General features: G+C 34.7%; 1 long non-coding RNA gene across 1 annotated transcript; it reads left to right on the top strand.

Moving 5' to 3' along the window:
- The first annotated feature begins 13,409 nt into the window (after positions 1–13,409).
- LOC145048076 (uncharacterized) lies at positions 13,410–14,277 on the top strand. The gene is made up of 2 exons (XR_013682704.1): positions 13,410–13,524; positions 14,024–14,277. It is a non-coding gene; the product is annotated as an uncharacterized LOC145048076 (long non-coding RNA).
- Positions 14,278–14,955: the final 678 nt, after the last annotated feature.

Genomic DNA, 14,955 nt, shown 5'->3' with positions numbered 1-14,955 from the left:
GATCACCTCCCCAACAGACTTGGCAGCCTAGATAACTACCTCTAGAGTAGGTGTCTGGCGTACTGGCACGACATACTTCCATGGTAGTCCCTTCATATACTTATCAATTTTCATCAACTTCTCAGGGACAATGCATAAATCAAACTCCATTTTGTCTGTAAAGGTATTAGTTTACTCGTTAATGGACATGCTGTCCTTCTTCAGTGTCAGAAACTGATTCTCTAGTTCCAACATGTTTTGGGCTGAGCAGAACTTGCGTTTAAAGTACACCAAGAACTCTGCCCACGTCAGTTGCAGTGGCTCATTGGGGCTTATGATCTTCCCTAGAGTGTTCCACCAGCGAACAGAGCCACCTCTAAACTGACGCACTGCATATATGTTTTGTAGCTTGCCCTTGCAACCACATGTTATGAAGGCCAACTCCATCTCTGAGATCCAGTTCATAACTCCAATTGGATATTCTTTCCCAGTGAAAGTCGATGACTTGCACATTGTGAAGTCCTTATACTTGCATCCGTTCCTCTCGACTCCTTCATCTTGGTTGTTCCTCCTAACCACTGGTGGTTCAGCTTGGCCAACGGTCCTACTGTAGTTCCCTTCTTTCGACTGTCTGTTATTCAGTTCAGGCTATTTAAAAAGCATCGTATGTTCATTCCTATTATTGAGAAACGCTTGCCTCATTTCTTCCCTCTGTTCGGCCATCATAGCACGAATCATGACTTGTACTCCTGCCATCGTGATTGGCTTAGGTGCAGCTGCTAATATAGGTACTTGCTCAATCACTTGGTGTTGAGGCTGCTGATTCCTATTTCTATTTGCGTTTTTGAGTCCACTTCGGTTTCTCGCCATGTTGATCTATACACCAAAGTAGGTGAATTTAGATCTTTATTTACGATCGACGTTTAAATCTTCCTTGTCACTCCGAAGCGATACATGCTAGTTCTAATATCGTAGTCGAACGTTTAAAAATTTGAACACATTTTCCAGATCCGGTCAGCGACAGACCATTGATCCGATCAATTAATAACATATAAGCATTATAGCTAAATCATAAATCATTTAGCACATAATAGCACTTTAGGCATCTTTCCTATAATAAGCTAGTGCTCGTGTCTAAAATTTAATAGACACTCATCTCACAATCATCGCTTATCATTCTAAGTTTAAGTCTAGAAATCCTACATATTCCTAGTTCGCTTAAACTAATGCTCTGATACCAACTGTGACATCCCTAATTTCACGGCCAGAAAAGAGCGATTTGTTTATGCTTCATTTTGAAAATCGGAGTAACTTTTTAAAGAAATATGTTGCGGAATTTGTTCCCAAAAATATGATAAAGAATTTATCAAAGCATTTCCAAAGAAATGTATCTTCATTATATTAAAAACCTCGGGATGTTATTGTCAATACAGATCAAAAGCATAAACATAAACAACATAGGCCTTACAACATCTATATATTCTAGCGGCCTATAATCCATTGATCTCTCCTCAGATCATCACTCTTGTGCTCTCTTGCCACTACCTATAATGCAATAAACTAAGTGGATCAGACTTGGGAGCCTGGTGAGCACATAGGGTTTTCAACCCACAATAATTAAGTTCATTAATTTCATCAAATCATTCAATCCGATTACCCATTCCCGTTGTAACAACCCAAAAATCCGAGGTAAAAATTACATTTTTATTATAATCAAAACACTATTGTAACTTTTTTTCAAAACATTGAAAATAATTTCAAATAATACAATTATCAGAGTCCAATCCCAAAGATCACATATTGCGGAAAACACAGGTGTATGCGTTGCGATCGCCCGAGCTCTTTCATTGAAAACTGGAGTACCTGAAACATTACTGAAAACCGTAAGCACAAAGCTTAATGAGTTCCCCAAATGCCACATACCATACATATCAAATGATCCATACATGTCATATATAGACGTGAGCCATACATAACATTCATATATCATAATTAATAAAGGTGCTATGTACCATCCATAGTCTTGCCATTATGTCACGAGCCGCCTAGTGGTCTTTCTTGCCAAGCCCGTGGCCACAACCCTAGGTCTTACAGACAAGTGTCAGGAACCACCTCCGGGTCTTCTATACAAGTATCACAAAGACAACTAACATACAATCTACTCTGCTTAACTAATTAATTAGCAGAGTTTAGACTCTGATCTTGCATACAGTGTGCCAGGAGCCGCCTCCTGGTCTTTCATGCATAATGCCAAGGGCTAACCCCTAGGTCTTCCTATAATACATAAACCAAATGGGCCGGCATTGGTGCGTTCGACCCATAGAACAATGAGGAGACTCACCTCGAATGTTGAAGCGCATTGCAAGAAATCCTTAGCTGCTTCCCTGACAACTTCTCGAGCTAACTGTGATATCCCCAATTTCATGGACAGAAAGACTGATTTGTTTATGTTTTATTTTTAAAATCAGAGTAATCTTTTATAGAAAACAGTTGCAGAATTTGTTTCCAAAACAAAATATGATAAGAATTTATCAAAACATTTCTTTAAAGAAATGTATTTTCATTATATAACAAAATCTCGAGATGTCATGTTTAATACAGACTAAAAGCATAAACAGAACAAAATAGACCTTACAACAGTTATACATAACTACTGGCCTATAATCCAAAATCTCTCGTCATGTCAGCCAACTTATGCTCTCGTGCCATAACCTGTAATACAAAGAAAACTGAGTGGGTCAGGCTTAGGAGCCTGGTGAGCATATAGGTTTTCATCCCATAATGTTATATCATATATATATATATATATATATATATATATATATATATATATATATATTAGAACTCACAAACTTATATAATTTCACCATATAAAAGCAACTCTTATCCCACCCCATCGATCCTCACAACGACACGATCTAAATTCTTGTATCTAAAACCTTCCTCTTTACCCGATCCTTACTCACGAATCTAAAACTAATCTCTTCACCTGATCCATACTCCCAGAATCTAAAACTAATCTCTTCACCTGATCCATACTCTTGGATCTAAAACTAATCTCTTCACCTGATCCATACTCCCGGATCTAAAACTAATCTCCTAATCTGATCCATACTCCCGGATCAATAATTGTGTCCAATCCATAATCCCGAAATAGGGACAATTAACTTAGTCTTAATCCATACTCCCAGACTAATAACAAGTTTATCTCTTTACCTGATCCATACTCACGGATCTAAAACTAAGCTCTTGATCTTATTATCCAACTCATTTTTTTATCACACACCAACTATCTCATCTACCCATGTTCTACCAACATATTTGTAGATATAAAATACATATATAGTTGAACTCATTTAAAACTATATAAAACATCCATTCCACACTCATCTTAAATAAACAACAATATATAAACACATAGCACGTATTTCATAGCAAATACTTCATATTTATGTGTTAGAAGAGAGTGACTACACACTTACCCAAAACATATACTTAATACATTCAAACAATACTTGTATTAAAATTGTGTTTATGAAAGGGACTATACACTCACTTGATAAGATGATTATCGGACAGCACTACGGCTCATCAAGTAGAAATTCTTCAGTGAAACCGAGATATCTTCACACACCGGACTTCTCGTGGGCAGAACTTCGGCTTGGAAAATCTTTTCTTCTCGGGATATTCAGAGTGTCGGGACTCACTTCTGGTCTCAGGATGATATCAGGGCTTCGGGGGTACTTCAAGAGGGATAGAGAGGGTATCGGGAGTGAGAGAGTAAGGGAAATAGCAACCATGGCCGACTGCCCTTCAATTTCTATTTATAAGGCCATTTTTATGGATTCACGTCGTGAGTTCAGTAGTCATTAGGTGTGTCATCGCAACTTGCGTCTGTCAGTCTCCAGAAGTCATTAATACTGAGTTCATGTCATGAACACTGTATTCACGTTGTGAACTCTGACACAACTTTGGGGTTCGCACCCCGAACTTCAGAAATTCATAACTTTCGCATACGAGCTCCATTTTGATGTTCTTTATATCCACGCGTAGGTGAGATTATGCTCTATAACTCTCGTTTAGACTCTTTTGGATAATTTTGAATTTATTTTTAATATATTAATAATATATTATTTTTAGTAGGTCGGGACAAGAAAACTCCATTTGAAATTCATAACTCCTTCATCTGACATCCGTTTTCGATTGTCTTTTCACCGTTGCACTACTATCAACGAGATCTTCAACTCTTGTTTAGATTGTTTCGGCTAGAACTCACTCGATCTCAAAGTCGAACTTCGGGCTGCATACTACTAAGCTGAAACTTAGAAAAATCATAACTTCCTCATACGAAGTCATATTTGGACGTTCTTTTTATGCACACTCTCGGTTTAACGTATTCTATGGTTTTCGTTTAGATCACTAAGGCTAAATATCGCTCTATCATAAATTCACTATTTACGTCGCGCTGTGTTGTGTCGGTTCTGTCGCGAAACTTCGACAGGTCATAACTTCTTCGTTATAACTCGGATTTCAATGTTATTTATATGTACGGAATCCTTTTAACATATAATACAACTTATTTAAGACTAATGCTCCTAAATAATATTCTATAAAAAAAATCCATTTTTGATGTTCCTTGTCTCTAAATTGACTAGCCCTGATCTACGAGCGTTACACTAACAATACCAAAATATCACCCAGTTACCAATTGTGTTCCAAACTATGATCCATAATCCATACTTGGGGTAAAATGACCATTTTACCTCTGGCCCAACAAGATTCATCACTAAGGCCCAAGCCCAAATCCAACAAGATCCAAAACCATAATTTCCATAAAAACCCACTAACGGCCTAATTTTCGAAATTGGGCCCAATCCCATACGAGCCTTATCCTAAGCCCGTATTTTACAATTCAGATTTCTTCAAACACCCCTTAGGACAAACTTGATCAAAGGTACAAAGTCAAAAGTCAAATTCAACGGCCCAAGTTGGCCCAACTCGCCAAGCTGTCCTTCAACTCGTCAAGTTTTTCATTAGACTGCAAAGATCGGGCAAAACCCCCTCAACTCGCGGAGTTCACCCATGAACTCGCCGAGTTCGCCAGAAATCCAACCACTTAACTCATTAACACACGCATTTCCAACGGATTAAGAAATATCACATAAAGTCGTTCACTAGTTTTCTACCCACATTAACACACGGATTTCCGACGGATTAAGAAAACTTAATTTTATGGATTTTTATAACGGTTTTCCGACGGTTTAGCAACACAATAAATTTCATTGGCAATACCGTTACAACTACCGACGAAGTGGTCGGAAATGTGTTGGTAATATTTGATTTTCTATTTTTATTTTCTAAGTAGTAGGGGCAATTTGGGAAAGTCCATGCCCTGGTGTTGTAAAATTTGATGGGTATAATGTTGTAGCAGTTTTATTGTTTTTAGCTCTCTCTAAATTTGATTTTTCCATATATTGTTTGAAATGATTTGAACACCTTGACATCATCAAAGCAAAGTTAGAAAATGCATGCCCTGGTGTAGTTTCTTGTGTTGATCTTCTTGTGAGAGTGTGATTCTAGCAATTAACCACATTCATCTCCCAATCATTTCCCTTTTCACCTTTTCCCTCTTCAAATCATTCAAGAACACATAAAACTTTAGATTATTAACATCTAATTTGTTTTACAGGCTGGTGGACCATTTTATCCAGCTGACACAGGTAGGAAATTGATAAGCCCCAACTTTACTGCTATATAGCCTAGGGGTATTTCTGTCTTTTATCTAATTATTTTCCTATATGAGAATCTGCAGCCTTTTTGAGTGGCAACAATGCTAGTGGGGACAACACCTGATTATGTTGGCTATTATTCATTTTTGTCCCGTCTCTAGTGGTAGTGGTAGTATATATAGTCCTTTTGTTTTAGAGAGTTGATAGCTAAGAATTGATTTGTAAAGAACTTTGTTCTTCTTTTGGACTTTGGAGAGTCCATTCCTCTCGAATGAATGGGATAGATTCAACAAGGATCTATCAGAAAGACAACAGTTGATCTTTCACTTTCCTATGAGCTTCATAGTCCCTTAGATGATCTTTCCACAAACATTGCTAGATTTGCAACAGAGGGGGTTTCACTGATAAAGAAACAATCACTTTTTAGGTACACAAATCACTCATCTATTCTTCAGTTCTCTACTCTAGTTTCTTTTGTTATTCTTATTCTATATGGTTTCATTACAGGTGCTCATAGTCCTGGATGATTCACTGCAAGTTCTTCGAAAAAAGACTATACAACTTTGGTGAAACAGATAAACCAGACCCATCAATGGATTCTGAAGTTCTTGAATTATTAAAATCATGATGCAACACCTGATCACATTCCCACTCCCAATCACCATCAACATGACCATCACCATCACCTTCTTTATCAAAAACTAGACAGGAGCAAGGAATGAAGATGGATTATGAAGGAAAAGGTTCAGGTTTTAGGAAATCTTGACTTCTTCCAGTTGCTTTCTTTCTACTTTACAACCGCTGGATTCTCCTTCTGGACCATGGTAGACTACACACTTTTTTTTATTAATTTATATTATTATTATTTTTAAACGGATAACTACTTTTTTGTTTTAATATGTAGTTAACAGTGATCACTGTGTACATATTCGCGAAGTCATTTTCTCAAAGGGTACTCTCTCTCTCTCTCATGGTTTTAATATTTTATTTATTTGTTTGTTGAAACAGAATGGAGGTGGTGTAAAGAAAGTAAAGAATACCAACAATTCCCAACTTGAACAGTTTATTCACTATAAACCAGTTCGATCAAACATTTACTTACATCAGAAACCTCTCTACAAATACACTTACACTCGAATGTTTACATGAATCTCAGAAACCTCTATGAAAGAATATCTTCTAGATTTATACACAAACTCTAAACTGAAACCCTAACTTGAGAGAGAAGAGAGAATCTGAATTAGATGATATCTATCGACTTACATACAAATACACAAACAAAACACAATAAATATGCCGGGTACATTGCTCCATGGAGCAATCCATAAACCCGCGTGCAAACCCGGAAACCTGTATGAAAAATACACAACACACCCAACACAAATATAAAATATATACAACTTACCCTCTTAAGAATTAATGACAAGTTTGATATAAAGGATACTTATTTCAACACCCCCCACAAACTGATCATTAATTCATAAAAATGTTATTAACTTTTAAAAGCATCAGTCATACCAAGGCGATTAGAAATATATTCATGCTGTGAAATACTCAATGACTTTGTCAAAATATATGCATTTTGATTTAAAGAACTAGAATGCAAAGAATCATCATAGGAAAAAGGATCACTAGAGCTCACAGGAACATTATATTTATTTGTAACTGAAGAAGAATTGAGCTTGAAAGGAAAAACAGACTCATAAAATTTAACATCCTTGGAAACAAAAACAAGATTTGAGTCAAGACTAAGAACTTTATATCCTTTTTTATCAGAAGAATAACCAAGAAAAATACATTTATCAGTCCTTTCAGAAAATTTATCCAAATTATTTAATTTTGTTGCAAAACATAAACATCCAAAAACTCTAAGTCTATCAAAAATAGGAGAAGATTTGTAAACTAGTTCATAAGGAGAAGAACCTTTTAAAACAGAAGTAGGAGTTCTATTAATTAAGAAAACAGAAGTTAAAACAACTTCTCCCCAATACTTGAGAGGTAAACCTGATTGAAAATTAAAGACCTAGCAACATTTAAAATGTGTCTGTGCTTTCTCTCCACAACTCCATTTTGTTGTGGAGTGTGAACACATGAAGTTTGATGCATAATACCTTTAGATTCAAACAATTGTCTCATCTTATTATTTAAAAACTCAGTCCCATTATCTGACCTAACTGTTTTGATTTTAACTTCAAACTGATTTAAAAGAATATTGAAAAACAATAAAACACAATCATAGACTTCAACCTTTGATTTTAACAAATATACCCAAGTAGCTTTAGTAAAATCATCCACAATGGTCAAGAAATATCTAAATCCTTCTACAGTGGTCACTCTATAAGGACCCCACACATCCAGATGAATTAACTCACCAAGACGTGAAGTTACATGTTGACTAACAGGAAAAGATTCTCTAGTTTGTTTTGCTTTATGACACACATCACAAGGAGGAAGAATATCATTTTCAAAATTAAGTTTTTGTTTTAAGGGAAACAAAGCTTGATCAGAAGGATGACCAAGCCTGTTATGCCAAGTAAGTTTAGAAACACAACAAAAAGATGAGGAATTATTAACCCTAAAAGAATTACCTGAAGGTTCACTATTCATGTAATAGAGACCTCCAGACTCACTACCATTCCCCACCATCTCCTTTGATTGTAAACCCTGAATTTTACAACCATGTTCATTAAAGATGACTTCACAATTACTGTCCTTACAAACTTTATGAACAGACAACAAGTTTACATTGAAGTCTGGAACAACAAAGACATCAAACAAAGTTAAGGAGTTAGATATATTCATGTTACCAATCTTTTCTATTTTAGCAGAAGTACCATTAGGATGATTGACAAGAAGATTCAATTGTGACACATCCACAATGTCATGAAGAAGAGATTCAGAAACAATCATATGTTGATTTGCCCTTGAATCTACAATCCATTTTTGAGAATTAACAGAAGAATTAAAAGCTTGGAATAAGCAAGTACCTACCATATTAGCACTAGCAGATGCTTCCTCATTACCTTGCTTATCATTTATAAGTTGCAAAAACTTGATGTATTGCTCCTTGGTAAGTTGATGAAACTCAGAATCTCCAATAGAATCAGTAGAATTAGGAGCACTAGAACTCCCAGAAGAAGATGTAGCAGAATTAATAGAAAAATATTTTTGATTATTAAAGTCATTTTTCTGCTTAAAATCTTTTGGATATCCTATTATTTTGTAACATTTATCAATTGAATGACCTTTAATACCACAATTCTTGCATTGAACAATTTGACTCTTATTTTTATTAGAACTGTTGGAGTTAAATCTATTGTTAAATCTACTATTGAAAGCAGTAGACTGAGACTTAGATAAAGCCTGAGATGACTGTAGAGAACCTAAAGAACCATTTCTTTGGAGAGACTCTTCTCTAGACAATATAGAAAAAGCAGATTTTACAGAAGGTAATGGTTCCATAAGTAAAATATGACTCTTGACCTGACTATATGAATCATCAAGACCACTAAGAAACTGCATAAGTTTCATGAGATTAGAGTGATCCTTTTGTTTAACAGCAGCTTCACATGTACACTCAGTGAGACTAGTAAGACCATCAAATTCTTTCCAAAGAGAGTCAAGTCTATTAAAGTAGTCTGAAAGAGAAATTCCATTTTGTTTAAAAGTATTTATTTGTTGATGAATATTAAAAACAACAGACCCATCTTACTTGTTATAAGTTTCAAAAAGACTATTCCAAATATCCTCAGCTACATCCGAATAGGCTTGGCTCTGATAAATGGAATCAGAAATAGACGACAAGAGCCAAGAACAAACAACCGCATTGGCCCTATCCCATTTAGTTCGTTTAGATGCATCAACATCAGATTTCTTACAACTTCCATCAACAAAACCAAGTTTATATCTAGCCTTAAGGGCTCTAGACATAGAACTTCTCCACAGTCTAAAATTCTCATTACCAGTTAGTTTTATTGTAATAATTGTTGCAGCAGCATTATCAGAAGGATGGACAAAGAGAGGATCATCAAAATGAATTTGATCATCCTTTCCACTTCCACTAGGAGGATCAGTAGAACCAGCCATAACAACTGATTAATCACAAAACACACAACAGGAACCAACTATCAAGAAGGAGAAATTAAACAAAAACAGATTCAAGTATTTACTTAAAGTCCAGATGGTCACCACGTTTGTCGGGGCCCAAGACAATCAATACTGATTGAAGAAAATCATGAAAAACAGCCACATATAGAAGCATACAAAGAAAAACAGCAATAACTGGAGTACTCAAGACATCCAGAATCTATCAAACATAATATGAAAAGAATACAAGAAGAGAACAAGAAATCCCTCACAGTGCTATAGTGACGAACTCTTGAAAAATCAACTCTATTTGTCCGTTCCCTACTTAGGGTTTATCGGTGATGAAATCCGACCCCTAGAGAGTTATTTCAGACAGATAGATTAATCGACTGAAGCTACACAGATGTTCAACACCAAGTGACCAGTAAATGAACCTGCAAGGATCCACAAAGAACTCACAGTACCAAGATTTTAAAGAAACATTACACTAAAACACCAATCTAAAGATTTTATGAAAGAAAACCTCAGATCAAACAACAAAAACTGTAGAAAACGAGAAAAAAAGGTTAGAAACAACCTTTAACGATGACGTTTTGGGAGAAACAGCCACCGATGAACACCAAAATGAAGAACACGAAGCCTATCGCTCTGATACCATTTAAAAAAAGTAAAGAACACCAACAATTCCCAACTTGAACAGTTTATTCACTATAAACCAGTTCGATCAAACATTTACTTACATCAGAAACCTCTCTACAAATACACTCACACTCAAATGTTTACATGAATCTTAGAAAACTCTATGAAAGAATATCTTCTAGATTTATACACAAACTCTAAACTGAAACCCTAACTTGAGAGAGAAGAGAGAATCTGAATTAGATGATATCTATCGACTTACATACAAATACACAAACAAAACACAATAAATATGCTGGGTACATTGCTCCATGGAGCAATCCATAAACCCGCGTGCAAACCCGGAAACCTGTATGAAAAATACACAACACACCCAACACAAATATAAAATATATACAACTTACCCTCTTAAGAATTAATGACAAGTTTGATATAAAGGATACTTATTTCAACATGGTTTTATTGTTAGTGGTGTACATTGCATATGGATACAATGCAGGTGGTTTAGGAGGCTACATTTTATGGCCATTTCATGACTTTTGGCTCCTTATTTGTTCAATCCATCTGGCTTCGACGGGCAAAAGTGAGTTTCTTTTTTTCTTTTTATAATTTATGACATCATATTTATATTTGATACTTCTTTTTTGTTTTCCATTTTTAGGACAGTAGAGGACTTCAGAGACTAGACAAATTAGCTCATCTATAGAGGTGGAATGGGTGTTAAAGGAGAAGAAAGTTGGGAAGCTTGGTGAGATGAAGAATTCGTAGTAAAATTTTACAAAAATATGCTTGTCTTTCGGATACCATGTATTTATATATAATTATATTTTTGCACAGGTAAAATAATTATATTTATGCTACATTTGTGTTAGTTTTATTGGTTTTAATTCTATCTATATTTGAGCTTTTATTTACATGTGGGCATCATTGTTGAACTCATAGCACTGGAGATATCAAAACAAGTAAAAAAAATAAGGGTTGATGAAAAAATTGACCACTTTATGACGTGATAGTTGACAAATTAGCCATTAATTTTGCAAAATCGTTCTTAAATAGATTTATATTTTTTGAGGCATTTTTTGGGTTAAAGGTAATTTCCAAAGTTTTTGGAATTTTCCAATTGAAAAAATGGAAATTGGTGGTTATTTTGTGCTATTGGTCAAGAAGGTGGCCAATTTTTAAATATCACATCCAATTTTACAATTTTTTAATTATTACATCAAATCATGAATTTACTAAAGAAGTTATTGAAACTATGTCGTCTGTTAACAAGGTAACAATTTATTTATTCCCAAACTATCATCCGATTAAGTCTTTTAAATTAGTGGTTTTTCATAAACCTATTTTTCTTCCTCTTTCCAACCCAATATCACAATCTGAATGTAATGCCGAACAAGCTTATAACTGGAGTGAGGTTTGACCCAAAGTTTATACCATTAGTAGTCATATAACTCTTGTTTTATTTATTTTTGTTTTTTTCTTTATACTTTGTGATAGCAGGGTCTTGCAGTATTTGAAAATGGGATTTTGCCCCTGTTGTATATAATGGAAAATGTTCCCATTCCCATTTTTTTAGCATGTTATTCATCTTAAATATTCTTTTGGAGGTATGTTATTTTCCAATATGATTTATTCTTTATTATCTTTATTCTTAATATTTTACTTTGTTGTTTCTTTTTCTTTGTGTAATTATCTATAAAATTGTTTCATTATATTGATGGAATTGTTGACAATTATTTTTTGTATAGGCTAGCTATTTGAGTTGTCATCATGGGATATGTACAAGTTAGCTACAGTTTATTTCTTGGATTATTTTGTATTTTTTTTTTTTTGGAAATTTTCATGTTAATTAGACATATGGTCATTTGTATATTGTGGATTAATTCAGTGAATATGTTTATGGAGAACTTGCAAAATGCGTCATTGATCATCAAATATGTTTAGAAATTTCTATTAGGTTTTTCTGAATTTGTTTTGTTTTATTATATTATTATTATTATTATTTTTACTATAGTAAAAAGTACGAATTTTCGTGTAAAATTATACTATTATAATTTTTAAAATTAAAATCACTATTAGCGACGGCTTAGTGACGGAAATCCGTCAGTAAAAATGTTGTATATCTGTCTTTAATACATTACCTAGCTATTCTATCGGTAATCTGTTGTTACTTAGCTATTCCATCGGTAGTCTGTTACAAACGTATTCCGTTGCAAAAATATTTTTGTTGGTGATCGGTTACTAACTACCGACGGAAAAATCTGTTGCAAAAAATTTGTTGTAGCCGTTAAAACCCGTTACAAACAATTAGCGACAAGAATATACCGATGAATTTTGGTCTGTAGCAATTCCGTCGGTATAGCCTATTAGCGACGGATTACCAACGGTTTTTGCCATCAGTAATGCTCTTTTTTGTAAAATCACCTCAACATGCTCAAGCTTTTTTACCGTCAAAAATTCCGACTTTGAAAGGTTTAAACAAGTTTGCTATTAAAATGATAAAAAGATAAAAGGATTAGTTTTTCCAATAACAAAACAAAAACTAAAGTTAGGGACCAATTTGAAACAAAAACAGCATGTTAAACGAAACTTGCAATTTTGGTACATAAAGGGTTAGCGGCGCAGCTTGTTGCCGGTTTGTTTTCAATCGAAATGTATTGAACTATAATATTTAGACATATTTATTTTTGTTTTAATTTTTTTTTAAGAAAATATGATCATTAACTAACATCCATTTAATCTTCTGATAACGACATAAAGAGCGAAATTTCTTAGTCATTGCCACAATGTGAAATGAAGGGCAAAATTATCGTGATAGTCAATACCAAGGTTTTGGTACTTTTGTAGTTTTATTGACTTCAAACATCTTCTAGAAATTTAATGTTTGGTATTTCGAGGAAACTGGAAACCAATATGCATTGCATAACACTTGAACCTATGTGTGTATATATACAGCCACAAAAAGGTCAAAAAGCAATACCAACAAACTATTACATAATGAAGTTGTCTATCGAGTCCAGGCTCTTGATTACTCTTGCTTCTTGTATGCTCTTGATCTTTAGTATTATTTTGGCTTCTGCAAATGTGTCAGGTAAATATATGCAATATGATCATTCAGTTCCGTTAAACTAATTTCTTGGCATTAATTGCAGCCAAGCATCTAGTTTGGTGTTAATTGATTCAAATGTTATGTATCGAATTTGGCTTTAATTGCTTCATATGTTATGTTTTTGTCGTTGTTGCTACTTGCTAGTCTCGCTTATAATCGGAACATAGCAGTTAAGGTGGGGAATTCCATAAAAGAGGTTCAAAGTTGAAAGTTGAAACTTTGCGCTCAAAATGTTATTAGTGGTTCACGATTTATAAACTTTGCACCCAAAAGTGCTCCATGATTTATCCCCCACATGATTGGCCTTGGGCGGGTTTGGTGTGTGGGCCAAAGAGTGCAGTTTACCTTTTTACTCTTTCTCCCTCTCTCCTAGGCATGGTAGTGCTTCTAAGCACACTTTAGTTATCATTTAATCGAAATTACTAGAATTTTTTTTTTTATTGTGTTTATGAATTCATACCAATTTCATTCTCCCATGCAGTTAGTCAGAAGGGTCCTGCAGTTCGGAATCCTGGACCTGATCCTTCTAATGGTAGGAGGTTACTGTTTGAGAACGCTATGTTAGTTTAGTACCAATAATCTTCAGGAAATCAAGAGGGACATAAATTAAAATCATAATTACAATAGCTAGATTATGGCAGTCTTGGAAAATGTTGTATTTTTCTGTACTATTATCCTCTATCCTTAAGGAATTTCTCTTTATCTATGTTTTATCATTTGTGTATTCAGTTATGATTTCTCTGTTCCATGTTATTCTTTATATCAACAGAATGTTAGAGTTTGCTAATTTACTAATATTTGCAAATGCATGATGTAAGACGAAAGACATGCTTAGCGTTCTGATACCAGTTAGCCGTTGAGTTCTGAGTAGACATTGTTTGTTATTCTTACGGTTCATTCAATTAAGATGATGGAATTGTTATTAGGGTTTGAATATTAAGATGAACACCTAGTCCATCAATGACACTCATGACCCCTTGGTACATGGACACCGGGTCTACATCACATTTGGCTTCGGACATAGGTAGACTCCATTCTTTTAGCAATAATAGCAAAATAAATTATGTTCCTTCTGACAATGGTTTACCTATTCATTGTTGGTGATTTTAGTGTCATCAGGACATTTTGTGTAATTGAAACTTACATGTGAGCTAACGGGCTTCTAATTTGTACTTTAATATATGTTTGGGTATGTGCGGAATGCACGCATGTATAAGATCCAATTAGAAGTTGGTTCGATGACAAGTCGAGGGTCTAAAGGCAACACCCCTGAGTTCGAGGTTTCCAAAGGGGCAGTGCCCCTACGGGTCCAAGGGGCAAAGTCCGTAGCTGGTGTCCCGCTAACGGCCAACCCTAAAGTGAAAGCCTACATATCGGATTTTACAAGTGGGTATATAGTGGAAAAATCGAATT

The sequence above is a fragment of the Lactuca saligna genome, chromosome 1 (genome assembly GCF_052625555.1).
Source record: "Lactuca saligna cultivar CGN05327 chromosome 1, ASM5262555v1, whole genome shotgun sequence".
Taxonomy (NCBI): Eukaryota; Viridiplantae; Streptophyta; class Magnoliopsida; order Asterales; family Asteraceae; genus Lactuca; species Lactuca saligna.
This window is presented reverse-complemented; position numbering and strand designations above follow the sequence as displayed.